General features: G+C 41.5%; 1 protein-coding gene across 1 annotated transcript in view; it reads left to right on the forward strand.

The window, feature by feature from the left end:
• The first annotated feature begins 11,279 nt into the window (after positions 1-11,279).
• The window catches only part of LOC149323444 (T-cell surface glycoprotein CD4-like), a 40,461-nt gene continuing 38,901 nt past the window's right edge, over positions 11,280-12,839 (forward strand). The window contains exon 1 of the mRNA XM_089511288.1: positions 11,280-11,324. The gene's annotated coding sequence lies outside the window, so the exon portion shown is untranslated. The remainder of the gene's footprint in view (positions 11,325-12,839) is intronic.

Genomic DNA, 12,839 nt, shown 5'->3' on the forward strand with positions numbered 1-12,839 from the left:
TACCAGCCTCAGCTGGTTTATTAGCTTTGACCATTCTTTGAAACATATAACTGGCTATAGTGATCCATGCTGTTGTAATCTCCAGACCTGATTACTAGAAAGCATTGTATATGGATCCATAACTGAAACTTGTTTGAAAAATTGCTCATTCTTTTATCTGGATGGACTTACTTGGGTTGTTGTTGCTGGTGGTGCTGTTGTTGTTAACCACCATCAAGTCAACTTAGACCTATGAAGACCCTAATACAGAGAGACCTACAAGTCACCCCTGTTATCAACAGTCCTGATAGGGTCTTGCTGACTCAGGGCCATGGCTTCCTTGATTGAATTTATCCATCTGTAACGTGGTCCTTCTCTATTCTACTGCCTTCTATTCCAACAGTTTGTGAAGGATACACTGTACCTGCAATTCTCTCTTCTGCACAAATAATTATAAGTACTGTATCCTAGTCCTTTGTTCAAAGTGGCCACCCTATTCCCATAAGGTGTGCCTAGCATGACATAGGCCCTTATCACACGGAAGGTTTTGCAGCTCTGATCTGACGCCACTGCGGGTCCAACCATGCGAATTCATGTTAAAACATGATGTATTATCTCACGTGATTGCTTTCTATGAGGGGGTCGTTCTGAGGTGGATCCACAGTCAATCCATAGTGACTCCTGATTTTTGTGAATTTGGTAACAAGCGAATTCACAAAAATTGTAACCAAGCTCACTTCGATTTCAATCCGAATTGGTCTGGTGTGGAATGCAACTTTGCTTCTGTCCTGGTACACCCCCCCCCAAACCTCCAAGGTCCCACATTTCCCATGATGCTGTGCTGCAATTTTGCCCCATTTGCTTCCGGTGCTCCTTCAAGAACGTAGGGCACGTTTGGATGTAGCTGACAAGAATGAAAGGAATGAAACATGAGGCTGGGGGGAGAGATGGGAGCAACGGAGGGGGCCATCGGAGGCGGGGGAAGCAACAAACTCCAACTCCCTGAATTCCATAGCACTGAGCCGGGACAGTGAAAGTGGAGTCAAATCGGATTATTTTACCAGTGCAGGTGCAACCTAAGAGAAGGCAATTGTTACAAAGGGAAGGAGAGTGGATTGGATTAAGGGAGGTGGTACTTTAGGGAGCATGGAGAATAAGGGAAACCAGATACTGTATATACCCATGTATAAGTCTAGAAATTTAGGTCAAAATATTGACCCCAAAAACCTCAGTCAACTTATCCACTGGTCAATGTAAGTATTGTATCTTAACTCTTATTTAAAAGAAAGAACCATCCCCTTGTAAAAAACAAGAGTATACTATATGGAGCACCAACCCTCTCTACTCTCTCATCAATCCAGTCTTAAGAGCAAGCACAAAGAGTCATGTCTGCTGGAATTTTGTAAGTTCTATTATATTGCTTTGCTTCATCCTTTAGATCCTTTGCTATATGCCCCTAAGCTTTACCCTCGACTTATCCATGGGTCATAGCAAAATCCATAATTTGGGCCCCGAAACTTTCCCTCGACTTATACATGAGGTCGACTTATAGTTGAGTATATACGATAATTTCTGCGCTCCTCCAAAATGGGTCTCCTTCAGATCCAAAGGATTTACTTCCAAGTAAACCTGCAGCTTCTACACTGATTATTTTGCAGTGCAAGAAATTTATTATTATTATTATTATTATTGAAATAATAATAATAATAAATCATTTCACTGCAAAATAATAATAATAATAATTATTATTATTATTATTTTGTTGGTGATACATTCGGAAGAAGCAGAGGGTATGTAGGGATAGGTGGCATTCTCTATCAATCACTTGAAGCTAGCATTCACATGAAACTGGAACCAGGAATTGGCCCCCTTCTTCATCTCGGAAGTGCAAAGGTTCACGATGTGTTCAGACCCCCACTTAGCATGTGCAAGGGTCCCGATTCGAATCGTTGAATCCGCATGGTATGTACTGGTGTGATAATTTAATGTGCACTCACTCCGCTTTGACTCAGGAATCACCACAATTTCGTTCTTCATGTGTGATAATTCATCCCGTGAATTGCCTTGGATTCGAATTGACTCTGCTTATCCTTCACTTCAGATTGGCTCTGGGTTGGAGTTGCAGTCTCACGTGTCATAAGGGCCATAGTATTCTTTGCAGCACGAGGTTAAATCTTTACCCAGGCTTTTAACATTTATCCAGGAATTGTACTTTCAAATGGTACAATAGTTACTGCTATTGTTTTTTTTTTAAGTTTTGCATTAAAGATGTAGATTTTTTTGTACATTTATGGTACATTTTTATTCATGCTTTCATAACACTGCTTCTTATAAATTCTGACAATGAATAAGCATTTTGAAAGTGCTCCTCTTTATTTCAGCAGGGCTTGAAGGAGACCTTGGTGGCCTGTGAGCCAGATCTGCTTGTTAGATTCACGCCCTACTGCTTGCGACTGATTGTCCTTGCTTTATGTTAAGACAACTTTGGGAGTTACAATGAACGTAAAAGATATGCCATATCCATATGGCATGTATCAACTGAGACACATTTCTGCCTGTTTGTGGTATCTACTGTCTTACCCACAATATGCATCCTTCTGTATTCTCACCTGTAAACCAAAGCTGTGCTCCCCACCATAGAAAGGGGTGCAACTGGCCAGGAAAGAGTGGGTGGTAGTGAGATGAAATCTCAGCTGTGTCTGGGGACTCTGTGGATTTCCTCTCTGTTACCTAAGGCTGGGGTTCATAGAAAGCAACCAACAATATGTAGGTGAGAAACCACAACAATCCCTCCTTTACTCCTCCAAGGGAGAAGTATCTTTGAAATTCAGCATCTCATTATGTGAAGTTGTTTTATGTCACTGTCCAGAACAATTTGAGGGTACAAAGGGTCTAGGCTTTGATCTGCCTTGTTCCTCTCTTAGAATCGTCTATGTGCATTCACTTTAAATTTGTTTGCCATCTACTTCATATTCAAGGTCTTGTTCCCAGGTGTATTTTTAGACCACTCATATTATAACCCTCAGTGTTGACTTGAATGCTTAATAGTGTTGCGAAGTGACCCTTTCAGACTAGGAGAGTAATTTTCAAACTGTGGAAACATTCTTGCAGCTTGGTAAGTAACCAATTTAAGGTCCAAAAATGACAGCCTGTGATAAATTTGAAAGTGAAGGCTAGGTCTCTCTTGGATTCTGTCCTTAATTTGCCGTACTATAAAATATTTTATCTTTTTGTAGGGAGGAAAGTCACGTAATTTAAACAAACTGCAGCTTTTCAATTGCTGAATTGTACTTTTTTGTTTTTTAACTGAGTGGGAGAATTGGAGATGCACCCAAACTATATTGGCAGGGATATCTGTAAGAAAAACTTAAAGAAAATCTTATTCAGTGTAGTGGTGTTTTTCCTGTTATTAGGCACAAAGAAATAATTGAGAATGATATGCCTTGGATGTCTCACCTCCACCCTTACGTTATCAAAACCTCCACAGCATTGGGAATGCATCATGCTTTGTTCATGACAGGAACACCAAGTGCACCTGTTTCGAAACAATAATATGCATTGATTTTTCTACCCTCATTTTTCTCCTGGAATTTGAACTAATTAGGCATCTGGAGTGACTTCTGAACAAATACTTTGGTGGTGGGTTAGTTAAAAGGGTGGAAAGGCTTTTAGGAAAAGCTGCCATTTTTATTCTATCCACCCCAACCAGCCATTGGCAAAATCCTTATTTAACGGTTAAATAAAGTTAAATACTTTTAAAAAAGCATTCTTGTTGAGTTCCCAATACACTGTTTTGATGTGGAAGTAGCATATTGTTCTGATGTGGAAAAGGAGTGCAAACGCAGGCAAAGACCAAAGTCTCCCTTCCACTATATGAGACTCCTTGGCCAAAATACTTTCAGTCTGATGATCTGGCTCATCAGTGCCTAATGGCAGCCTACACGTGTTTGCATCCCTCTTGCACTTACTCTTTCTCTTCATATTGATCTGCCCTTTCTCTGTTTCTCTCTTTCTTTTCCCTTCCCTACTACTAATTTTGCATGAGCTTTTAGAAATATTTGTAGGTTACTGTGAATGAGAGGGGGGCATTGCTTACATTTTGTGCTGCTGAAAATGTTAGAAGCAACACAAATCCCCAAAATAATTGAGCTAAGCAGCTGATCTGAGGTTCACAAATTAGGTCAGGAATCATTCACACACATCTTGCCATCCATTTGAAAATTAATAGTGGAGGGCTTCTCCACCCCCCAGACGAGTTTTGCCCTGGTGATGTCCTAGGGTTGTGGTGCTAAAGGGCCCAAGATATGAAATATCCACAGCGTTCCCTTCATCTACCAAGCTGGTCATTTTATCAAAAAAAGCAATCAGAATAGTCTGGCAGGACTTGTTTCTCAGAAATGCATGTTGATTTTTTGTGATTATGGCAGTCCCTTCTAAATGCTCACAGACCCTCTCTGTTTAATGATCTGCTTTAGCTGTGCAGTATGGTTGTGATAAACATATGTATGTGGGTTTGCAAGTTTTGTCAAGGCAATTGTCAGCACATTTCTTTCCCCGAAGTTATTCTTTTAACTGTTACTTGAAACTTTTCCAAAATAAATGAGTCTAGAGAAAAACAAAGTTTTTGTGGCTTAAAGACATACATGATAAACCAGCCTCCTCAGTAACAAGTTCCATTGAGTTCTATGGGACTTACTCCCAAAGAAGTGAGTGAATACCTGATTTTTTGTGGTCCAAGATTTTATGGATGCATCATGAACTGTTATTGCATACTCTCCAACATTTCTGTTACAATAGTCTGCTTTTGTCTGAGCCTACTGGGGCTCAAGATTCTGTTTTCTCTTCTCTTCTGTTGTCACTGAAAAGGTTGCAGGCCTTTCTGTACCTTTTACATGTTGTAGCCTTTTGCACACTGTGTTTACAATGGCTCATGCAAATGAATCTGTCAGCTGAGTGCACATTGGCTGAAGTGCACTTTTTCCTTGTCCACAAAATATTACACCCAAATAATTTTGTGACTGTACCACAAGACTCTTGATTGATTTTCTTTCAGCAGACATGATTCCTCTTCTGTGAGGCTGGTCATGGTAGACAGATACTACTTTTTTTGGATAGTGGTAGTCTTTGTCCTGTGTGGACTCATAGAGGACAGAGTCTCAAATGAAGATCTCAAATGAAGTTCATAGAATCATAGAATCATCGGCACTTTTACAGACTTCCCAAAAGGGTGGTCTGCTGGCACCCGTGATTGCTACACCAGGGAACTGCAGCGGAAAAACCGCGCAGTTCCCTGGCACAGCAAAAAGAACCCGGAAAAGCGGGTTCTTTTTGTGGCACGGAAATGACACCGCAAGGCGCCAATGGCGCACTTGCGGTGTCATTTCCGTGCTACGACATGGGGACACTAAGTGTCCGCTACGTCAAAATGGCGGTGCCCATGTGTATAGGGCGCTGCCATTTTGTACGTGCTCAGCACGTACTAGGGTTAGGGGTGTCGGGAAAGGATGCCCCTTCCTAACCCTAGTACATGTCGAGCACGTACTTTTTGGCAGTGTGGAACCCGCCATAGAATGATAGAGTTGGAAGAGACCACAAGGGCCATCCAGTCCAACCCCACTCTGCCATACAGGAACTCTCCATCAAAGCATTTCTGACAGATGGCCATCCAGCTTCTGCTTAAAGACCTCTAAGGAGGGAGACTCCACCACTCTCCATTGAGGGAGTATGCTCCACTGTTGAACAGCTCTTACTGTCAGGATGTTCCTCCTAATGTTGAGGTGGAATCTCTTTTCCTGGAGCTTGCATCCATTGCTCTGGGCGCTATTCTCTGGAGCAGCAGAAAACAAGCTTGCTCCCTCCTCAATACGACATCCCTTCAAATATTTAAGCAGGGCTATCATATCACCTCTTCACCTTCTCTTCTCCAGGCTAAACATCCCCAGCTCCCTAAGTCATTCCTCATAGGACTTCATGGTTTCCAGACCCTTCACCATTTTATTTGTCCTCATTTGGACACGCTCCAGTTTCTCCACATCCTTCTTTAATTGTGGTGCCCAGACCTGGACACTGTACTTCATTGCTGTTACTTCACATGAAAATGTATCGCCTAATTTTTAATGTTCTTTGCCTTCATTCCTCTCATGCCTGCATCAGCCCCGCTTCACCTTGACAACACCTTTAAACACCAGCTTAAGCAAACCTCTCAAACAAAATGCAAGCCAATGACTCTGACACCAGCACTTTTCTTCTCCTCAAAGATTTTGAACATCAAAACACTGCCTGATCAAAAATTCAATGCACTTTAAAAGCTAGCGTAAATTATTTTGGAACTTTTAGTTGGCCTTAAAAAAAAAGTATCCCATGCAATGTCTATTTTGGATTTTCTTCATGGCCAAATAGCTACCTCTGAGTATTTTTCATGATAGACAAGTGATATTTCAAGATCTTTCTTCTTATTGAAGAGCTGCTGGCAAGTCTCAAAGTGTTAGGATTCCCAGAACACATCTTGAATACCGATGAGATTTTTAAAAACTAACATTGTTCATAGCAGGAACACACTCCTCTTCATTAACACTGGCGGGTTATAGACCGCCGCTTTGAGGCGGTCTGCCGCCGCCGCCGTTTGCTCCGTAAGGGAGCCGTTGCAGCCACACCGCGCGGCTCCCTTGCGGAGCAAAAAAGAAGCTCCAAAATGGAGCTTCTTTCTGCGGCGCCCTAATGATGTCGCGAGGCGCTGCTGGCGCACTCGCGACATCATTAGCGCCACGACACATTCGGACGCACAGCGTCCGATACATAAAGATGGCGCCGGCCGTGTGGAACGGCCGGCGCCATATTGTACGGACAGAGTCCGTATTAGAGCCAGGGACGTCTAGAAGAGACACCCCTTTTTTAAAATGGGACGTCCTGCGGACGTCCCAAGTGCCGGTCTGTAACCAGCCACTGTGTTCAGTGCAGAGCTTTATTTCATGGTACTGACTGAAACTGTGCTAATAATTACATTATTTAGTTCCCAGAGGGGTTGTTGTAGTCTGACACAGCAAAAATACTACAAAGCACTTGCAGCACCTTCAAGACTAGCAGATTTATTGTGGCCTAAGCTTGACCAAGTTCCCTTCATCTGATGCATGAAGTGCTATGATTTTGTTCTTTCATAGTAATTTCTGGTCAATCAGAATTCCAGAAGCAAGAGAGAAGGAGAGGGAGGGAGAGACATTAATTATAGGAAAAATATAGCAAATTACACTGGAAATTTCATTAGAAAATTCCTGAAAAATTCTGACTGGTTTTGGGTGCTGAGTTTTTTTTGTTTTTGTTTGTTTTTTTGTTTACAAAACATAAAATTAAACTGATAGACAAACGCAACATAGAACAGACTATAACTGAGTTTTTACACTTTAACTAATTAACAGATACCAGGTATATATTCTAAAATGACTTCCTCACTTTTTCTTGAAGATTCATTTTTAGTCCTAAAGTCTTTCCAATTTATATAATACTTTCTATTTTCCCCTTTCTCTACAGTTCTATCTATCTATCTATCTATCTACCTATCTATCTATCTGTCGCACACAATACACACACACACACACACACACACATATATATATAATTTACTCATATTCTACCTACACCATTTCTTTAGAGCTTATTCATTTTAGGCTGCATCTGCATTGCAGAAATAATCCAGTACTTTAACTGCCATGGCTCACTGCTATGGAATTCTGGAAAGTGTAGTTTGTGGTGGCACCAGAGGTCTGCTCAGTTTATCCATCTCCATAAAGTCATATAATCTGAGTAACCACTCAGTTATGTCAGATACTTCATTTGTCTTCCATTTTTTTTAGCATATGTTACTCTTGTGGCTATAATCATGTAAAATAACAATTTACCGTGCTTCCACTCTGTTTCTTCATCTACTTTTCCCAGTAAATATAATTTTGAATGCATGTTAATATCTCTCTTTAAAATCTTTATGATTTCCAAATGTATTTTCTTCCAATATTCCTTGGCTTTTTTACAATGCCACCCCATATGCATTAGTGTACCTTTCTCTCCTAGACATTTCCAACAACTGTCTTTTACATTTTTTGTATAATTTGGCTATTTTTTCTGGAGTTAAGTACCACCTATACTGCATTTTTAAATAGTTTTCTCTTACATCGTGGCCATTCAGACTACCTTTTTACCCTGGATCAGAACCCGGATTAACTACAGGAAGTTCATATTTGCCCCAAATGAATCTGAGCCTTGCACACCTGTTGAGAGGCAAATGCCCCTTAGCGCGTTTCATTTGGAAGCGGAGTAAAAGCTGTATCTTTTGGGGAAAAAAAGAGGTCTGGCGAATATGAACTTGTCCCCGATCATGATCGGGTCAAGTTCAGGGGAGGGATTTAGGTCAGAGGGAGGGCAGGGGGCCGAACATGCTTCCCCTTCATCGGGGTGACGGAGGAGGAGGAAGCCAGGGGAAAGAAGGGGGCCATGGAGGGCAGCATCGGAAGGAGGAGGAGGAGGAGGAGGAGGAAGCCAGGGGAAAGAAGGGGGCCATGGAGGGCAGTATCAGAAGGAGGAGGAGGAGAAAGCAGGAGCTGGGGAAAGAAGGGGGCCATGGAGGGCAGTATCAGAAGGAGGAGGAGGAGAAGGCAGGAGCTGGGGAAAGAAGGGGGCCATGGAGGGCAGTATCAGAAGGAGGAGGAGGAGAAGGCAGGAGCTGGGGAAAGAAGGGGGCCATGGAGGGCAGTATCAGAAGGAGGAGGAGGAGAAGGCAGGAGCTGGGGAAAGAAGGGGGCCATGGAGGGCAGCATTGAGTGACAGAGGAAGAGGAAGAGAAGGAAGGAGCCGGGGAAAGAAGGGGGCCATGGAGGGCAGCATTGAGTGACGGAGGAAGAGGAGGAGAAGGCAGGAGCCGGGGAAAGAAGGGGGCCATGGAGGGCAGCATCGGAAGGAGGAGGAGGAGGAGGAGGAGGAAGCCAGGGGAAAGAAGGGGGCCATGGAGGGCAGTATCAGAAGGAGGAGGAGGAGAAGGCAGGAGCTGGGGAAAGAAGGGGGCCATGGAGGGCAGTATCAGAAGGAGGAGGAGGAGAAGGCAGGAGCTGGGGAAAGAAGGGGGCCATGGAGGGCAGTATCAGAAGGAGGAGGAGGAGAAGGCAGGAGCTGGGGAAAGAAGGGGGCCATGGAGGGCAGCATTGAGTGACAGAGGAAGAGGAAGAGAAGGAAGGAGCCGGGGAAAGAAGGGGGCCATGGAGGGCAGCATTGAGTGACGGAGGAAGAGGAGGAGAAGGCAGGAGCCGGGGAAAGAAGGGGGCCATGGAGGGCAGCATTGAGTGACGGAGGAAGAGGAAGAGAAGGAAGGAGCCGGAGGATGGGTGCCAAAGGGATGACGGATGGAGCCAGGGGTGCCAAGGGCAGAATCGGGGTAACGGCGGAGCAGGAGGCGGAGGAGGAAGGAGCTGGAGAAAGGGTCAATTCAGGGTAGGTCAGAGGGAGGGCAGGGAACGAGCAAGCCTCCACTCTCGCAGGCAACTTTCTCTCTCTCTCTCTCTCTCTCTCTCTCTCTCTCTCTCTATCTCTTTTTATTTTTGACAGACTATGCGCATGCTTTTTGCAACAGGTAGATACATATATAGCTAGAATGTGTGTCTGCTTGTGCTACTTTCCCTTTCATTTCCTTGCTCCAAGCACAGCACTTTGCAAAAGGCTTTTTTTCTAAATTATTTTTTTATATGCGAATGCTACAGTGCGAATGTTATAAATGTTTCTCTTTCAATTTGGCAAATTGATACAGAATGTGTATTCTAGAGAGGCAATCTGAGGGAAAGCAAAGGATGCAGAGATGGCATTTGGGGTGAGGGATTAACTATTATTATTATTAATATTATTATTGTATGTGTATGAGGCATTCTGGGGTGGCAAGGTGGGAGGATGCAGAAATGGCATTAGATTGCATTTTGGGGTTGAAAAGTGGAGGCAGGGGAAGATCCATAATCTGTAGTGACCCAAATACAAACAACACATACACACACACACACACCTGGAGGTTTTTAAATTTGACAAAATATGCGCACACTCCCGTCTGTTTTTTTTTTTTTAAAAGGAGGGGGGAAGCACCCATCCGATTGCCCAATGGCTGCAGGAAACGTCACCCTGACAAAAGCGGAACTGAATTTGATTGACAGCAAAGGCGCCTTCATTTTAAACCGGTTCCGCAAATGTGAATTCTCCGGAAGAGCTGAAAGGGCATTCAGGGTTTAATTACCCTGACTGAGGTAAATTTTTAGTGGGCACTTGCTTCCGGAGGGATTTGGGGGGGACCGATTCTGCCCAGTTCCATCCAGCGCAAATAGGTGAGTCTGAATGGGCCCATCATTGCTAAGTGTATATTTTAATATAACTTTCCATGATCCATATACACTTCCAGTATTATCGATTGCCCTATATCTTGCAGCCACTTAATCATAGTTTTAATCACTTCTTTCATCTCAAAACCTAATAAAAATGTATACCATTTAGATATTAAATGCTGATTCTCATGTAGCATGAGTTTTCCAAATTCCTGATCTTCTTCAATTCTACTTAGTTTCTCATCCATTCTGAATTTTTCTAGGAGCTATCTATATAGAGATACAATTACATTTTAGGCCTTCCTCTTCCAATTCTTCCAGTGTCTTCGTTCTAAACTTTCCTTTGTCTGCCACAAACAACTCAGAATATGTAATCCGTTTTCCAGCTTTAATTTCTTCTCTTTTGTAAAATGTCCCATTCAAGGAACTTCATTTAGGTAGTTTATGGATCAGCCATGATTTATATTTTAGTCAAACTCTTAGTAAGGATTTTCCTATATATTATATATTAATATATAATATATATTTTCTTATATATTATAAAACTCCTTATTTATTTGAGCTTTATTATAAAATAAGTATGTGTTCCAACCAAATCTTATACCAGGCCCTTCGGTTTGTAAAACATTTTTCAGTCTCATCCACTCTTTCAGCCATTTGAAGCAACAGGCATGATAGCCTATTTTAAAATATACTTTGGGTGCTGAGTTTCCTAAAACTAAAACCAACTACATACAAAAATGTCCAAGAAGGTATCTATTGAACGTGTATGGAGTCCAACTCAGAGATAATATATTTTTGCTGTTTTCCGGTTAGATCAGGAGGGAGAGGGAGGAGAAACAGAAACACAGAGTGGCTTACTGAACATTACTGACCTTTGCAGAGTTTCGGTGTTTTGCGTTTAAGACAACCTCCAGCTGCTGTTGTTTGTAGATCAGTGAGTTAAGACACCTGCTGAGGAGCTTGTGCAGAGGGAAGAGACTGAGGACAAACACAGAAAAAGAGGTAAAGACACTGTTTCAATTTTAAAAAACCTGTTCTTTAATTCAACAATAGTGAGATATTTTTGGCTGGCTTACTGATGGTCTGACACATTTACTCTGTTCCTGCTTTGCCATTGCTCTCATGCCAGTTCTTCTCTGGCAGGGTGCAAGAGTATTATATTTGGGTTATGGAAGAGAATTATTCTCTACTAGATAATATATAGCACTGTCTCTGAATTTTGTGTTTTGGGATACAAAATCTCATCTGCTGTGCCAGCATGAACCTGTTAATGCATATACAGTGGACCCTTGTTATACGCTGGGGTTTGGTTCCAAGATCCCCCGTGGATAACAAAATCCGTGGATGCTCAAGTCCCACTAAATATAATGACATAGCTAAAAGGTGTCCCTTATAAAAATGGAAAATCAAGGTTTGATATTTGAAATTTATACTTTTTAAAAACATTTTAAAACCATGGATGCTTGAATCCGTGTATAAAAATCCATGTATAAGAAAGGCTGTCTGTAGCTATTTTTTTACTATTTAATTTTATTAAATGTTATAAAAGACACATTACATTGTACAGTTACATTAGAGGTTTAGTACTGTTTTGCCACCCTCCCCTCCCCAAATCATTACATGCAATATTTATGTAACTTCACTGCATTTGTAATTTGCAATTAGTAGTAGTATTGATAAGTTCTATTCTTGCATTCTTTTCGTCTTCCTTTTACTTTGTCTGTTTGATATGAGAGATTTGTGGTATTTTCACTACTCTGTATTTTTATGGTTTGATGTTCTTTCTATTTTCATTAGCTTCAATATTCTCTTAAGACGTAATTCTTGGTTTATTATTCAGATACAGTGGGACCTTGTTATCCGATGGGGTTTGGTTCCAGGATCCCCTATGTATAACAAAATCCGTATATGCTCAAGTCCCATTAAATATAATGGCAAAGCAAAATGGTGTCCCTTATATAAAATGGAAAATCAAGGTTTGCTATCAGGAATTCATACTTTTTTTTAATATTTTCAAGCTGTGGATGCTTGAATCTGTGAATAAAAAATGGGTGTATAAGGAGGGCTGACTGTATTTGTTTCCATAATCAATTATTATGTCATTTCTCACAGTTGCAATTGTTTTTACAGTATTCTAAAAATATTTGCCATTCTTGTCTGTGTTTTTTGAAATCATCTCCATCGATTGCAAATGTTAGCTTGTCCATTTCTATTGCTTCTATTGTTTTAAGCATTCACTCTTCAGTTTAAAGGGTTTCTGCACTTTTCCATTTTTGAGCTAATAGTATTCTGACTGTGGAGATCATATACAAGATTAGTCTCCAGTATAGGTTTCTGTCTTTTTATTTTATTTAATGAAGCATGTTAAATAAATATTTTTCTGGGTCAAATACATATTATTTTGAATTGTTGTGTGAATTTGTTTCCAAAAGTGCTCAACAACTGGGCACGTCCACCACCTGTGTATTCATGATTCTGTATTTCTTTGACATTTCTAGAAGATTATTGAGTGGTCCT

The sequence above is a fragment of the Sceloporus occidentalis genome, unplaced genomic scaffold (assembly GCF_023333645.1).
Source record: "Sceloporus occidentalis isolate IW3139 unplaced genomic scaffold, rSceOcc1.0.p SCAF_1, whole genome shotgun sequence".
Lineage (NCBI taxonomy): Eukaryota > Metazoa > Chordata > Lepidosauria > Squamata > Phrynosomatidae > Sceloporus > Sceloporus occidentalis.